The sequence below is a fragment of the Pistacia vera genome, unplaced genomic scaffold (assembly GCF_008641045.1).
Source record: "Pistacia vera cultivar Batoury unplaced genomic scaffold, PisVer_v2 Contig196, whole genome shotgun sequence".
NCBI classification, from domain to species: Eukaryota; Viridiplantae; Streptophyta; class Magnoliopsida; order Sapindales; family Anacardiaceae; genus Pistacia; species Pistacia vera.
In genome coordinates, this window is record NW_022195997.1 from 649869 (window position 1) to 668502 (window position 18634).

The 18634-nt window shown below is 34.7% G+C and overlaps 1 pseudogene; it reads left to right on the forward strand.

The window, feature by feature from the left end:
* Positions 1-4529: 4529 nt before the first annotated feature.
* On the forward strand, positions 4530-17818 carry LOC116127875 (annotated as a pseudogene).
* The last annotated feature ends 816 nt before the right edge of the window (positions 17819-18634 follow it).

Here is an 18634-nt window from a genome sequence, read left to right on the forward strand (position 1 = left end):
GTCTTAGAAGATGCAGGTGGTTTTGGACCATAACCCAATCCACGATAATAACCAAGATTTTTTCCTAAAACCTGTTGAGTGATCTCTAATTGAGTAGGTGGTTGAGAACCTTCTTCAGGCTCTTGATTGAGAATATTCTCCATTTGTTCCTAAAAAAATAATATATATGTACATAAGCACAAATATATAAATTAAAACAATATAATTTTATAAATTAAAAAATTAAAAGGTATTAGGTTATAATATAAAAATATAATAAACTTTTATACCAAAAACACTACATAATACTTACATATCGAACCCTAGCTTCATCATTTATCCAAGTATTTCTTTTACTGCTAAAATGAGTGTCATGGAATAGATGCACCTCTCCTTGGAGCTAGCCTTCAGGAAGATCCTAAAACTCAAAAAATAAACAAATGAAAGACAATTAATAGTAAAAAAAAATAAACAAATAAATAACAATTACAATATACATTTTAAATAAAAAATTACTCAAGAATAAAAATTTCAAACCTCTGAATTTTTTATTCGGTGAAAAACAAAGGGTTTTGACCCACCATAATGATTGTATGGCAACTTAGCACGATTGGCCTTGTTTAATTTCGGAAGTTTCTGAAAATTCAATAATGATGCATAATGAAATATATAATAATATTTTAGTTATGCCAAAATAAATAGTAGATAATATTTCAATAATAAGCATTAAATAATAATTAAGCAACTGAGTATAAATCATCCACGTAACGTTACCAGTAAAAATCATAAGTATTAAAAAATATTACTTGATAATCTTCACTAGCAAAATGTGTGCATAACCAATCCCAATCTTCTGGTCGCACATCTTTATAAGGTTGTCGTTGTGCTTCTTCAGGATCCTCAAAACTTTGAAAATACTTGGCATGATCATAACGATTATCGCGATAAGCCCTACCCATAAGACAATTAAGATACTCAAGGACTAAAGGATCGTTCAAATCAATATCAAACTTTGTCTACCAAAAAAAAAAAAAAAAATTCAATATATTAGTAATTAATAAAATTGTAATTAATAAAATTAAAAACAAGTTTACCAATAAACGAATCATAATCAACTTTTTATCATCAAGGTCAATCTTCATCCACTTTTTAGCCTGATGTGGAGTCATGGTTCGTACCAAAAACCCACATTCACTTGATAGTCGCTTTGAGGCTAATTCGCACGTGGGTCTCCCAGTTTCAGGATCCATCACAATCTTAATCTTCCCAGAAACCTTGACAATATCTTTGGTGCCTACTCCACGTGTCGTCATACATAGTTTCTTCTTTGAAGGAGGAGACTCTTGCAATATTTAAAATTTTACATTCAATATTAATAATGAATAAAATAAAATAATTTCAAACCTGATATACCATCATCTCCAATAGGACTGATAGGTGTAATATGTATTGAAGCCGGAGGAGTCGAATAAGGACTCAATGTCGGAGGAGTCCATGCCAAAGAAGCAGATGTCATAGGAGTTGACGAAATATGAGTATTATGAGAAGTAATCGTGCTTGTTGTCGATTTTTTTTTTTTACCCTTGTTCCTATTCTTATTAAACATCTAACATACATAAAATAATTAATATCAAAGTTTTGGCTAGCTAACCATGCATAGATAGTTTTATAAAGGTGAACTAGTTAGTCTAGTACTTGAAAAATTGTGTTTATGAAATATTTAACATAAAATGGTCATCATAATGTTTCCATTTTTTTTTATCCGTCCAACCAGCTTTCAGATTTAAAAAATAAATAAAAATAATAATAATAACAAAAACAAACCTAATGAGATGAGAACATAATTCTGACTTCTAAATTGTATCTTAGTTTCTCAAAATATTATTCAATTTTGAATAAAAAAACTTACACCACCTAAAAATTATCTCAACTTATAAAGCACACACGAACAAGAAAACCTTAAATTGTACTATTAACAAAGCCCTATCCTACTACTATCATAAATTAAAATTAAACAAAACTAATCAACACTAATTGCCCTCAAATCAGCCAAATAACAACTCGAAGCATACACAAGGGAAATCAAGAATCAAGTTTATACTCTGTCGAATTCTAGCTACTATAATGAAATCAAATTACAAAACGACAACGTTAAAACAATGAATTTAATCCATAAAATGGAAATTAAAATGCACAATTTTTTTAAAATAAATTACAAATCCCTAATTGAATTAAAAAATAAAACAAATCATCAAAAAGAGATTTCTAGCTACTAAAAAGAAATCAAATTACCAAACAACAACGTTGAAACAATGAATTGAATCCACCAAAAAAAAAAAAATTAAAATTCCAAACTTTTTTGAAACGAAAATAAAATGTTTAACCTTAATTTGCTGTGTTTCCCTACCAACCTTAACAACGCTATTAGTACCTTAATGAATTGAGGTGCCACAGAGAGAGAGAGAGGGAGAGAGAGAGAGTTTGAGATGAAATATGCTGGCGGAAACAAATTGAAGGAAGAAGAATATAATGGCGGCTATTTGTAACTTTCTTTCTAATACAGAGATCATGATCATTTTAGGCGGCGGGTTTATGGCATTATGAGCTAGTTGGTTGCTGTAGATAATAACATATTAACCTAAACCTAAAAAATATTAATAATATATCAATTGATGGTGGGTTTATTATATTAACCTAAAACTAAATAATATTAATAATATTATTAAGATATCAATTGAGTGGCGGGTATTTTTTGTTGTAGTGCCTTTTTTATCAATCACTAGTGTATATCTTCATATTAGTAGACCTAGTCTACATCATGGAGTAATAGAAACAGGGTGTATAAAGGGAATGTTGATATCACTCATGCTAGAATCCAACCGTGATTATTGATCATTAAAAAGGTTTTAAAACCCGACTCAGGGAGTGAGTCGGTTAGGTTATCGGGTTGGCTGGTCGAACCGGTTCAACCGCTGGGTTAAACCATGATGTCATCATGCAGATGTCAGCATGATGATATCATTCTGACGTCAACATAACATATAAAAAAATAATAAAAATGAAGATGTCCATCCGTCGGGTTGAACTGGTTGGACCGGCAGTTCGTAACAAAAAATCTGGTACAACTGCGGTTCAAACTGGATCATTTAATATTTGTGGTTTTTTAGTCGAACTGGCTTGGCTCGATCATTGGTTCCTGATTCAACCGGTTGAACTGACTAGTCCGAGCCGAGTTTTTAAAACCTTGATAATTGCAGTTGGATTTCGATGGATGTATCTAATTGAAAGGGCTTTAAGAACTTATAAATCTTATGTAAAGAATTAAGCAAGACTCCAAGGCTCTATTGCCAAGGCATGCATTGTAATGAGTTGATATTCTGTTCTATGTATCTTTATGATATTGAGACTGAGTTCGACCGACCATAGCATAATTCAGATGAATTTAGTTTTCATATTGATGCGGAAGTTAATGAACAAGATCAAAGAACTTCGTAGAGTTGATGTGGAACCAGAGGTTGTTCAATTTGTTGAGCCAAGTAGTAGAGTTAGTGATGATGATATCCGTTTCATAAATGATGATAATGAAAATTAGATGAGTGATGAAAATTGTACCACTGAAAGTGAAGAAGTACAAGTTGAAGATGATGTTGAGAATTAATAATATTTATTATTGTAATCCAAATTTAATTTTATAATTGTGATCTGCAACATACACTTTGACACTGCAAGAAAGAAAAGACTTTTGTAAGTTTCTTAAGACAATTAAATTTCCTGATGGTTATGCAGCTAATATATCAAAAAATGTAAAAATGGTAAACTTGGATCACTTAAAAGTCACGATTGTCATGTTTTACTTCAACAAATTCTTCCCATTGGCATTCGGAAATTTTTGCCATGTAACATTTATACTGCATTGGTGGAGTTATCCTGTTTTTTTCAACAAATTTGTGCAAAGTCAGTTACAAAGGATGTGTTGCACAAGTTAGAGGAACATATCGTGTTAATACTTTGTAAATTAGAAAGGATTTTTCCACTAGCCTTTTTTGATATCATGGTTCATGTAGCTGTTCATTTACCATGTGAGGCAAGACTTGCAAGACCCGTTGGATTTCGATGGATGTATCCAATTCAAAGGGTTTTAGGAACTTATAAATCTTATGTAAAGAATAAAGCAAGACATGAAGGCTCTATTGCCGAGGCATACATTGTAGATGAGTCATTGACATTATGTTCTATGTATCTTCATAATATTGAGATAAATTCAACCGATCAGAGCGTAATTTTGATGACAATGACAAAGTTGGTGATGCATCTATTTTCAAGCATAAAGTTAGTCTATATGGTTGGAGGAAACTAATGCAGTTATCACAAGTAGAAATTGATAAAATACATTGGTACATTCTTAATAATTGTGTGGAATTGCATGATTATTTAGAGTAAGTGATATTTTGCTAACCTTATGAATTTTTTGTTTTTGTGAGGTTTTTATTTTGTCATTTTATATGATATGTTTTAACTTTGTTTAATCTTTTGTTGTATCTTATGAAAAAATGTTTAGTGAGCACATGCTTGAATTGGAAAAAGAAAGTGAAGGCACTAATGCTTCAGAGGTTGAAATATTGAAAAGGCAAAAAAAAAAAATGTTTCCCTAACTGACTTGAACATCGAGTAAGTCGTCGAACATTTTGGAGTCTTATTATTTTTTATTTTTTTATGGTTTTCAACTTTTATATTGATCATATATTTTAATCATCTTTTTTAATAGATGAAAGTGTTACGTTCTCAAGGAGCAATTCAGGCTTCTGATGATTTGCATTCATTATCGTGTAAGCCTGATAGACGAGTGTCTAAATATACTGCTTGTATGTTGATGGAGTACGATTCATTGTGAAAGATCGTGATGATCGACTCACAACCCTAAATAGTGGTGTTTTAGTGTATGAGGAACTTGAAGATGATGATAATGGTGGTGGTGGTGGTGAGAGTATGGAATTTTATGGAATTCTTGATTCAGTTAAGCTACAAACAAGTACCAAACTTAAGCTACTAATAGTGGAAACCTAAAAAACAATTTACCCCATGGTGTTTTTCATATTTACAAAATAAATAAATAAATAATAATAATAATAATAATTTTGATTTTTTTTATTAATTACTTATTAGTTTTACGCTTCCAATTATTGTCATATAAATATAAAATTATATTAAAAATTAAATTCTACCAAACTAATGGCAACGATTTTAAGAAAATTGACACCAAAATGTTTTCACGAGAAAACATAGATTGCGTCGCAATATATTTTTGGTGTTGTTTTTTATATTTGCGTCGCTAAAAATGTTTTTCGACGAACAATTTGTTGCTTAGCTAGAGGATTTTGGGTCATTTTTTATATTTTTGTTGCCAAAAACGTTTCTCAATGAACAATTTGTTGCGTAGCCAAATGGATTTTGCATCATTTTTTATATTTTCGTCACTAAAAACGTTTCCTGACACACAATTTGTTGAGTAGCTAGATGGATTTTGAGTCGTTGTTTATATTTTTGTCGCCAAAAATGTTTCTCAACGCACAATTTGTTGCGTAGCTAGATTGATTTTGTGTCATTTTTTATATTTTCGTCGCCAAAAAGGTGTTACGACAGGCCTTTTGTTGCGTAGCTAAACTTCGTTGGTGTTGCTTTATATATTTTTGTCGCCAAAAACATTTTATGGCGCCATGCATTTGCGTTGCTAAATACTTTTGACTACGTTTTGTATTATTTTCGTCTCTTAAAAGTGTTCACGGCGACATATAGTTACATCGCGAAACAACTTGGGCGTCGCTTTTTTTATTTTCATTGGCAAAAACATTGTATGAAAAATTATGTCGTCGCTAAGTCCATTGCCAATTTGCTTCCCGCCATCTCATGCGAGGATTAGAAAGTCTACGAAACTATTGGCAACCAATTTCATATTTGTCGCTAATAGTTACCTTTGGTGGCGAATTTTGAAATCATCGCTAACAAAATCGTAGTTAAAAGCCCTTTTTGTTGTAGTAAGCCACTGGAGTGGAATGTGTTTATAAAATAATTTAGAATATCACATCTAAGGATTATAATTTTTTTTTTCTTTATCTGTGCGTAAATGATTTCTTAGAGAGAGTTGGGCGTCAGAAGCCCAAACGCAAGTAAACTAACTTAAAATAGCTATAACTTTTGATCCGGAAAGAGTTACAAGGCTTATAATATGTCAATGGAAAGCTCGTTTTGAGCCCGATGATGTGGCAACCTGGTTCCCTGGTTGAGGGTCATTTCCGGATCCAAAATCCACTATTTCAACATGTTTAAGGGTCATTTAAGTTTTTTACGCGTTTTTTCCTATTTTATTTAGGATTTCATTTTTTAATTAATTTAGATTTTATTTTTTTATTTATTGAGAGTCTTGTTAGGGTTGGTTGTCACCACCCTATATTATTTAGATTTTACTTTAAATTGTAAGAATTAAATTTTTATGATTGAGACTCATTTGCCAATTCTAAAAATATAATTAAGTGTTAACCTTATTGTTACGCTAACTCATTAGTAAATTAGACGTGATTGATAATTATTAAATTTTAAAAATTATATAAATGTACATACATTTGATTTGTAGTGCCATACCTTTTTCATCGACTAAATCTTAACGTGTAATTGTTATCTAAAACATATATTGATTTGACATGTTATACATTATATATTAATACACTAATCTTATAGACTAAATCTAATGTGTATGTAAATGCCATTATGTTATCTAAATCATTCCTTGATTTGACATATCATATATCTTATATGGAAAAAATCTTAATGCTTATATAAATCTAATTTCCTTATAATTCACGCCGACTTTGAGATTTTTGTGAATCATCATTCCTTTTTATCAATTTAATTATAAAAAATCTAGAATATTAAAGGATATAAACAATTACTAGGAATTACTTAATGATATTGTAGTTACATTGAACGTGTTACCCCAACTAATATGAGAAAAAAAAAATTCCCAACTTTTAGAATTCATAACTTTTTTTTTTTTTAATGAACTGAGTATCTGGGTGAGTTTGTACACATCTTAACTAATTATGGTAGTCTATTGAACGTCTATCAACTCAATATTCCAAAATAAGCCACAAATGTATAGTCTCAGAGTAATTCAAACTAAGAAAGTCAACATTCTTGACCGTCAAAATCAAACACTTGGGGTTTTTAGAATTCAAACTTTACATCTCAACATCACTAAAAGACAATTGTAAGATTTTTACTGTTGAAGAAGTTTATACTTCTATTTTAAGAATGAGCTGTGATATTATGATTTGAATTCTTAATTTAATTTTTTTTTTTTTATATTTCTTATGAATAGTTCATCTTTATTAATCCAAATAATAATAACAGAGAAGTTATACTTTATATTTAATGCTGGTTGAACATTTCTAAACACCATTATTCACAAGCAATGTCAAAAAATTAAGTTAAAAATTGAAGTCACAATATTCGAAACCCTTAAAAGGTACATATATATATATTTTTTAATTTTTAATTTTGTAATGAACTTCTATCTTACTCAATTTTGTACCTATTTCCTATTGACAAAATATCAGTTGGAAATCACTTTAGAGAATGTTATTGAGAAGTAGCCATTTCCTAACCAGCAAACACCAACTGCCAAGCCGAAAGGAATGGTAGCTGCGAAATAGGATGTAATTGAGCCCAAATGGCAAGAGGCAAAAAGCAAAATAATAACCAGCACCAAGAATAACCAGCACCAGTAGTAAAATAGTAAAATCTATTAGACATTAATGGAGGTGATTAGGGCTTTATATCTAATCTATATTTTCAGACTTTAAAAAATTAGTTGAAATACACATAAATTAATCCAAAGGCTTGGATAAGGAAAAAAGGGAAAACACCCCAAAATTAAAAAAAAAAGGGAAGGGGGGAAATAATCATCTGACAACCCTTGGCTTTAACTCCTTCCATGTCATTCATTTGATTGCGAAAACTAGCAATCTCCTGAAGCACAGAGAGTCACTTGTTCCGACATGCCCACTTGTGTGATCTGGTCCCCATTGCATTCCTGGAAATTGGCCATCTCACTACTTCTCTTTAATATCTTGTAGTTGTATCTATATAGAGCATCTCTCTTTTGCCCATGAGCTTTGAAGGCTTCCCACCCTTATCACTTTGATTATACACTCATTATAAGACAAACACAACAGAGATCAGAAAATATCATAGATTATTATTGTGTCCTACTGTATATCAATATAAAGTTAGTATTAGCATGCTTAAAGATTATCATTGATTATTTGATGATATAATCTCCAAAGGAATGAAGTAGCTGATTGATATTCAAGAATTATTGATTTGGTTGGAAAGGATGTTAGAAGAAAATTGATGGTCCGTATACTTCCAATTCTAGTGAGACAAAGGCAAAGGGACATTGACAAATACACTTTTTAGCTCGTTTTCAACATGAAGATTGATAATAAAACAGTGAAATGAAGAAAAAAAGATAAGCTACAATATACAAGAAGAAACTACACTCTCCTTTCACTCCTTCTCTGCTCATCCATGGATGTATTGCCTATAAAACACTCTACTCTCTCATTCAACTCTCAAAACTGCAACTGCAAAGGGAATTAGAGAATAAGTGAATGGCTGCTTTACCTTATTTGCAGCTTGTGTTATGACTCAAAGTCAGTTTCACGTTCCATTTTAAACTCAAGCTTCATAGATCGGCAATCAAAATGTTCTTCATAAGAACGCCTCGTTTGAATTTTTCAAGAGAAATCTTTCTTTAAGGAATGTCGCTAGCGACCAGAAGCAGAAAGCGAAGGAGCCTAAAACTGATGAAGAAGGTGCTTTACTTCAAATCCTTTAATTTCGGTCTTTCTATTTTGTAAGGTTATGTTTTAAAGTTTATTGTTTTGGAGTTCTGTAGAAATTGATGCTTGGCATTGCGTTTAAGAGGTGCTTAATTCTGATGAGAGTTTTCATGCTTTTTATAGCAACAACAATTAGTTTGAAGGGCATTTCGTAACCAACAATTTATTTTTCTTGTCAATCAAGGGCCAATTTTAGCATGTTCTTGGTCATTGACAGTGCTATGAAGTTTTTCTGATGGGACAATTTGCTTCTTTGCAGCTTCCTGGGTACATTTGTCCCAGATTCAGGGGCCATGCATCAAGCATAAATATCATGCAGATTTACACCATCTTTCTCTACGGAAAGCTTTGAGCTCCCAAAGGCGTTCTATGCAACCGCAGAGGTGTCCGTGATATGCTGATAATAAATGGAATCTCACATACAATTACTATGAGAAGATAAATGTAAAGCAGGCATATTATCTGTCTATGGAGTATCTACAGGTTTGCCTGTGCTACCAGTGATTTTTGAAGGCATATCCCTTTGGATTCATACTTTTTTGCTAACAGAAGTATTTATTATGTCACAATGTTGCAGGGTAGAGCATTGCTTAATGCAATTGGCAATTTAGAGCTCTCAGGGCCTTATGCTGAGGCTTTGAAAAAGTTGGGTCACAATCTAGAGGATGTAGCTAGGCAGGTTTGATACTTCTATAATACTTTCATCTAATAAAGTTTTGTTGAATCTCTTACAATTCATTTCATCTCGTCAATTCTATGCCTAGCTGTGGCATAAGGGAATGACAGGGGTAGAAACGTACTGGTTCTGTAAAACCCTAGAAAGTAGAGAACTGAAAAAAAAAAAAAATAGATTTATTGATTTGAGTTATTGAAATCATAGTCTTACTCCATGACTTTTAAGGTGTAGAAGCTTCAAAGCTGGTTCTGAAACTTCAGAACCTTTCTCAACTCTTAGTAAAACACTTGGTTAGGACATTAGTGAGCTGAACTTTCTAAGCCTAAATAATCTATTGTTTGATGAGAAGGGGTTAGGCGATGATTAGAAGTCAATCTTGATTATTGAATTATTTCAACATTGAATTCTGAGCAAATCAAGAAGTGAATCATAGATTATATTCTGATGTTGCCATATTCACTTATATATAGTCTTGGACAGTGCATAATTTTGCTAATATGTCTCATTCTTTTCAAAGAACTTAAACAATGTCGAATATTGATTCTTTTTATTTTTCTGATTTATGCCTCAGGTTTGGCATTCTTTTTTGACAAATTTAGCTAAGATAGTCACATTTTTTCTTTCTAAGTGTTTAAATTTGCCGACTGATGATCAATAGGAACCAGATGCTGCACTTGGTAATGGAGGCTTAGGACGGCTTGCTTCCTGCTTCCTGGATTCCCTAGCAACTCTAAATTACCCTGCTTGGGGATATGGACTCAGATACAAGTATGGCTTGTTTAACAAGCTTATTACTAAAGATGGCCAGGAAGAAGTTGCAGAAAGTTGGCTAGGGTTGGTTCATTTGATAATCTTCTTTCTTCATTTCATATATCGTACTCTGTTTCTCAATATGTAGATTAATGAGTATTTCCTTGCAGATGGGAAGTCCATGGGAGATCGTGAGGAAGATGTATCCTATCCTGTGAAATTCTACGGCAAAGTCATTTGGGCCAGATGGAAGTAAAAAATGGGTTGGAGGAGAAAATTAGTGGCTGTTGCCATGATGTCCCAATACCAGGGTATAAAACTAAAACCACAGTCAACCTCGCCTATGGTCCACCAAAGTTGCACCGGAAAATTTGATTTAGGTGCTTTCAATGCGGAGATCATGCAAAGCATATGCTGCTATAAAAAATGCTGAAAAGGTTTGGAATTAGGAAAATTTGTGTTCTGTTTCTACATTTTTGTTGGTTTCTATTATTTACACTTCAACAACTGATTTGTATTATATAGCTCCAATATAGAGTTACACTGAAGTCTGTTGTGTTCAGATTTGCTACATATTATATCCTGGGGATGAATCAATTGAAGGAAAGACTCTCCGGTTGAAACAACAATATACACTATGCTCTGCTTCACTCCAAGGATCATTGAACGGGTGAAAGAAGATCAGGGGAGTCTGTAAATTGGGAAAATTTTCTGAAAAGGTTGCAGTGCAGTGAATGATACTCACCAACACTATGCATCCCAGAGTTGATTAGAATATTGATGGATGTGAAGGGTTTGAGTGGAAGGAAGCTTGGGATATACTCAAAGGTACTTCAACTTAATGCGGTTTTACAGAATCATATAGAGACCAATTGTAGTTGTAATCTTTATTATTAATTGTTTCAACCAATGTTTAAAACTTACTCCTCAAGATTAGTCAATAGAAAACAGTTGATCGAAGCAATTATTAATTTAACATAAAAGTGAAAATTTTAGTCTTCATTTATCAATGTTGTGGTTAACTTATCAGTTTCTGGCTTCAATGTGCTTATGTTGTACGCTATGCTGCTTTATATTGTTGATCTGAGGTGTGTGTGCATTATTGTCACATTGTGGTGGCTCACTCGTACTTCAACTACTCATTAATCATTTGGTTTTGGCTTCAATTGTTAATAATTCTTTTGATTCTATGACCTTCCTGCCAGAACTGTTGCATACACAACCACACAGTTCTACCTGAGGACTGGAGAATGGAGTTTGGAGCTTATGCAGGAATTGCTTCCTCGACATGTTGAGATTATAAGGATGATTGATGAAGAGGTTAGATTGTAAAATAGGTGTTGTTTAGGTCTAAAAACAATTCAGCCTCTCTTTGTGGGCGTTAATAGGACACATGTACCTGAGCATAACTTTTTTCCTAGAACATACATAACTTTTATTTCTTCTAATATCATCTAATAAATATAAGTGTGTTAACCAGCTTATCCAAACCATAATAGCTGAATATGGCACGAGGATCTTGATTTGTTGCAACAAAAAATGGAGCAAATGAGGATTCTAGATAACATCGAGTTGCCTGAGTCAGTGCTGAATTGTTTGTTAAGTCAAAAGAAAACTCTGTGATTGATCCTATTGAGGAAGTTGATATTTCTGATGAAACTATACCTAATGGTGAAGAAGAAGGATCCGAAGAACAGGAAGTGGAGGAAACAAATGAAGTGACCTCGAACCAGATCCCACACTACCAAAGTTGGTCCGGATGGCAAATCTCTGTGTTGCTGGTGGGTATGCAGTGAATGGAGTCGCTGAGATTCATAGTGAGATAGTGAAAAATGAAGTTTTTAATGATTTCTATGAGGTAAGTATGTTAATAGGCTACTTCTTTAACTATTTATTAGACATTGTTGAGTTGGTGTCTACATAGGACTTTACTGCTGATCAATGTTTTCATTTATCACTGCAGTTGTGGCCGGATAAATTTCAAAATAAAACAAATGGGGTGACACCACGAAGATGGATTCTTTTTGCAATCCAGATCTCAGTAAAATCATAAGCAAATGGACTGGGACAGAAGATGGGTAACAAACACTGAGAAGTTGGCCACACACGTAAGGTAAGTGCTATTGCTAACTTGAAGTTTTATTAAACATTTCAGTATTGGCCCTTATTCTTTTTCATTCCCATGTGATAAAACTAGATTATGAATGGAACATTTTTGTTACTCCGATATAAGGTCTTTATAAACATCATTCATGTTTGATTCAATCACGATATAATATGTTGACTTTACTAAACATCAGTGAAGTACTGCTTTATGTTTGATGAACTAGCTCACTGAAGATATGGGTCTTTTGGGCTCTAAAATTCATATTCACTAATCCTTTCACTTGAAAGATGTTCCAGCCGTTTTGCTTTCTTCAATTGAATTACTGCAACTATTCAATAATGAATTTTAACTTATGCCTGAACTGGTATTTTAGCTAACATTCAATTTCAAAGTGGCATTTTGAATACATAGACAACAAAACTGTCTTTTCAGAGAGTTATAGTTAGATCTAATTATGTTCGCATATGCTTTTTATAAGTTTCTCTGGTAACATTTGGATCTCCAGTATTGCTCCCAACATAATTCTCTCAAATGTTATATTTGGTGTTGATGGAAACCCAACTCTCAGACTCACTTTCAGCAATAGTTTTCACACTTTAACACGTATAACACAGATATTCAACCACAGAACACTTAGAAAATAAAAGGAAACTCTGAAATTTACAGAAAAGAAAAGAAAAAGATAATACTGAGCTTTGAGGGTCAGTTCCTCCTATTCATATTCCCTACTATTTTTCCATATCCCATCCTACGCTACTGCTCCCCTTTTAACCTTGCGCTAGATTCCCTCTCCAACAAACTCTATCAAATTCATCACACTCGTCACCCTTTCATTGCGCCAGCCAATTAATTCATAATAAATTCATCACACCCGTCACCCTTTCATTGCGCCAGCCCATTTGCCATCCATCAATCCTTCATTGCTGCCATCCGTCAACTCTTTGTTGTGCCATCTGCTCCTTTCTTTGCTACCTTGCCACCTGTTCAGCCTTGTCATACATTCATTTCCCTTTTTGCCCTTTTTCTGATAAACCATTTGGTTACCGGGGGCCCATCAATACCGTCCCCAAGGAGTGTCACCTTGTTCTCAAGGTGGAAAGAGGGAAATTGGTGGCAAATAGCTTCGTTGGCCTCCCAAGTGTTGTCATAAGTTGGTAAAGTCTTCCACTTAATTAACACTTCATAAACTGCCATCTAACAGACATCGTTTTCTTAGGACATCCTCGGGCTCTACTTGCAGCATTAGATTACGGTCAAGGATGTCGAGGAGGGGTTGTGGCAAAATAGGGTGGGAGGTGGCTTTCTTGAGTTGTGAAACGTGGAAGACATCATGTATACAAGCTGCAGGGGGAAGATTTATCCGGTAAGCGACTTGACCCACTTTTTCCGTGATCTTATAAGGACCATAAAACCTAGGGCTGAGCTTCTCATTGACTCTGCGTGTCAAGAATTTGAGATGATAGGGTTGAATCTTTAAATAAACAAAATCTCCGACGACGTAATGGATTTCTTGTCTTTTCTCATCAGCATAACCCTTCATACTCTCCTGGGCTTTAGCCAAGTTGGCCTTCAATTCTTCCAAAATGAGATTTCTTTCAGTTAGTTGCTGGTCGACATCATTTACAACAGAATTGTTCTCATTATACTTGAGGATAACTGGAGGGTCTCGACTATATAAGGCTCGAAAGGGGGTCATGCCCGAAGAGCGATTGTATGTGGTGTTAAACTAGTATTCTGCCCATGCCAACCACTTGGGCCAATGTCAGCGCAAGTAGGTTTCTACACAACGGTTTACTACCTCTGATTGACCGTCAGACTGTGGATGGTAGGCAGTACTCATATGAAGCTGTGTTCCTGATTATTTGAACATTTCTCCCTAAAAGATGCTCATGAATACTCGGTCCCAATCAGAAACTATAGTGCGAGGGAGCCCATGTAACCTTACTATCTCCCTAAGGAATAGGCTGGCCACATCTTTAGCGGTGTAGGGATGCTGCAAAGGGAGGAAATCAAGGTTCTGAAAACCGGACCGGACCGTCCGGTCGGACCGGTTCGACCGGTGACCGGCGGCATTTCCGGTCCGGAATACGTAAAAAATCGCTAATTGCATTTAAACCGGATTGGACCGCGGTTGGACCGCCGGAATAGTGCCGAATCGCGGTCCAATCGCAGTTGAATCCTTCGGATTCCGGCACCGATCGAGGGAGAAATCACCGCCATTAGACTTGACGGCATCTCCACTACAAAACCCTGCCATTTTCAGTGGTCGTCGTCCAACCATCGTCGCTCGCCGTCCACCTAAAGTTCACGCGACCGTCAGAGTTCTTTTGTTGATTCCGGCGATTTCCGACGCCGATGGAACTCCTTGGCACCATCATCAGAGTCGCCGGCACTTACACATCAAAAGCCCCAAGATTCCAGCTTCGATTGGCCGTCGATCGTCGCTGCCGTCACCACTCACCAGAATCTTCGCATGACAGGGGTGTTTTAGATAGATTTCAAACCTTAAGGGAGTATTAGAGGGGTGTTTTTGATGAATTTTAAACTTTTAGGGACTAAAAATAATTTTATAGATTACGGTCCAACCGACCGATCCAACCGGTCAAACCGGAAACCAGACCCTTGAACGGGTCATTGTCCGGTTCGGTTTTCAGAACATTGGAGGAAATGACTGTATTTCGTGAGGCAGTCCACTACTACTAGAATAGTATCTACTTGATGAGCCCTTGGAAGTCCAATTATGAAGTCCATTGAAATATCCTTCCAGACTTGGGATGGAATGGGCTATAAGGCTTCATACTTATTTTGCTAGCAGGTTGGGCAAGTTTTTACAAATGCTTGGATGTCTTGTTTCATCCCTTTCCAACACACCACATGCGCTAGCCTTTTGTAGGTTCGAAAAAACCCGGAGTGACCCCCCAAAGGAGATGAATGAAATTCTCGCAGAAGCTGTTGAACTTGTGAGCTTGACTTAGGGAGCACCAAACGATTATCGTAGTACAATTGATGGCCAATTAGCTTAAAATGCGATGACTGTTAGGATCCATAATCAGATCTTGGCAAATTTTCTTCAACTTATCATCCAACCGAATAGCCTCCTCCCATTCTTTTTACAAACATATAGTTCTCATTTGCATATGTGAAACAAATGCCCTGAAATCTGTAACTGTCTCATAAGTTGTCGTCACATAATTCATAGAACTAATTTGAGTTTTCACAGTTTGCAGATAATGAGGATCTTCAATCTGAATGGAAGGAAGCAAAAAGAAGGAACAAGATAAAGGTTGCCTCCTTCCTCAAAGAGAAAACTGGATATATTGTCAACCCTGATGCTATGTTTGATGTACAGGTTATTTCCTTCCAATGACTTTTGCTTTTTGTCCTTTTTCTAATTGCAACTGATATTGAACTATTTGACTCCTGAATCCTATATATATAAGCGCGTGATTGGAGCTGTGAAATCTCATATGGACTTGAAACAATTTGCACATAGTAAGCTAGTTCAAGCAATTGTAGTCCCTTTTAAAGTTCTAGGTAGAAGGTTATATTCAAATTTGAATGGTTGGTGATCACATATGAATCATGGCAATCCTTGTGTTTGATTTTAACCTTGACCTTACAACTGATGTTGTGAAAAAACTATCTAAACAACCTTGTTGGCTGCTTTTACTTTCATTTTTGCTTTTGATGGTTGAAATAATTGGATGGATGTATTATTAGGTGAAGCGCATCCATGAGTACAAGCGGCAATTATTGAACATTATGGGAATAGTTTACCGCTATAAGAAAATGAAAGAAATGAGTCCCGAGGAAAGAAAAGCAAACTTTGTACCTCGGGTATGCATATTTGGAGGAAAAGCATTTGCCACATATGTCCAAGCCAAGAGGATAGTAAAATTTATCACTGATGTTGGGGCTACAGTGAACCATGACCCAGATATAGGAGATCTCCTAAAGGTATTGTTTGTCATAAATATTAATGACAATTTATTTTTAGTTCTCTTTATTCCTGTTTCTTATATCCGCAAGGACTTACGTAAATTTTATTTGCTTCACCAGGCTCTCAGCATACTTAATACGTAATTTGTATTTTATAATGAACAACATAAATGTTGTTGATGATTGCTAATATCCAAAATTTCCGTGACAAATAAAAAACATAGATGAAGTTAAATAACCTTCAGGACCTTGTTCTTTGTATTTCTCTTAGGTTGTGTTTGTTCCGGATTACAATGTCAGCGTTGCAGAGACCCTTATCCCTGGCAGTGAGCTCTCCCAGCATATAAGGTATTAGATATTTCTCTAATCATCAAGTCTCACATAACATCTCTCAGAAGAAGAAGAGGATATTTATGCTAGCAACACAAATGGAAAACTTCTTAACTGCTTGTTCGAGTTAACATTAGTATTCTGCTGTTTAGGTAACTTATTGTATGAGGTTTTCTATTGAAAAGTGGGCTATTTTAAGTCACATGAAAGCAATGACATGTGCAGCACAATGTCATAACACTATGCATGGTCTGAATTACTATTAATTTCCAGTGTCAATTAGTTTCATTTTTAAGTTACTGACCTCCTTTCTGTTATTAGTACGGCTGGAATGGAGGCCAGTGGAACCAGCAATATGAAGTTTGCAATGAATGGATGCCTCCTAATTGGAACATTAGATGGAGCTAATGTTGAGATTAGGGAAGAGGTTGGAGAAGATAACTTTTTCCTCTTCGGTGCACAAGCTGACGAAATTGCTGGCCTAAGGAAAGAAAGGGCTGAGGGCAAGGTTAGCATTATAAACCAGTTTAAAAGTCCTTTTTTTTTTTTTTTTTGCACAGGCAGCCATGACTGCTGAATTGAGGACATATGGTAGGAGATTGTCACAATCTTATCTAAATTGGTATGTTAAATGCAGTTTGTGCCAGACCCCCGGTTTGAAGAAGTGAAGGAATTTGTGAGAAGTGGTGTTTTCGGTCCCTGCAATTATGAAGAACTAATGGGATCATTGGAAGGAAATGAAGGTTATGGCCGCGCCGATTATTTCCTTGTTGGCAAGGACTTTCCTAGTTACATAGAGTGCCAAGACAAGGTGGATGAGGCATACCGAGACCAGAAAGTAAGCGACGTTATTCGCTAATTATACGCACATAAATTAAAGTATAAATATGCATATAAACTTACAATAGGTCCATAAATGAACCAATTTAGGAGTTCTACAGACTTAACCCCCAACAATGTAATTTTATGGTGTTCGAGTATTTACTGTATTCTGATGTTATTTGCATTGGAACAGAGATGGACCAGAATGTCAATCTTGAACACAGCCAGCTCATACAAGTTCAGCAGCGACCGCACAATTCATGAATATGCCAGAGACATATGGAGGATCAAACCCGTCGTGCTGCCATGAAAGGTGGGTACAGGGTACTTAAATTAGTGGGAAATTAACGCAAGTTTAATTGAACCCACACAAAGAAATGTTGATAGCTAAATGGTTTATAGCATTTGTAGGGTTGAGAGATGTGAGAGATCTGAGTAGTATAAAATAGAGTGAGCAACATTTCTTACTAGTATTAGTTACGCTATTTTTTGTGTTGGTTCAATCAATAAATGTATTGCACTTGCATTGCAGCTGGTAAAAACCCTGCATCTGATTGTCCCATTAATAGAAATTTTGAATATCACCAGCTTCTGCATCCTTCCTGCCGATTATATGTTTTTACTATTGGTCTGCCGTAGTGTAGGAGCTGGAATTGATGGAAATTTAATGCAACAAGTATTACCATGGAATATACAATTGTATTTTCTTTTTAAGGCCCAAAGGAAAATATATAATAAGAAGATGCATGCTGTGTGATTGGTATCTTTTTATCAATAGAAAAATCTTTCTATTTTCTCTCAAACCAAACGCTCACCTTTTATTCTTATCAATTTAGGAAAATGATTGAAGATTAGGATTTGTTGCATCGATAAAATACTATAATAATTAGAGAAGACCATGGGTTGTGGGTGTAAACAAATTCAGGAAGGAACAAGTAACACTTAAAATTATTAATTAAGCTTCTACATCCTTCCAAGTTTTAGGAAATCAAGAATTTTGAGTTCCCTTAAAAATATAAAAAAGCAAGAGAAGAATTTAATATAATCTCTCGAATTCAAGTCCTCACGACTCCTAATAAGGGTAGTCATTGAAACTCTTACTCGATCACTAGTTTCAAGGTCTAAGGGATTAAT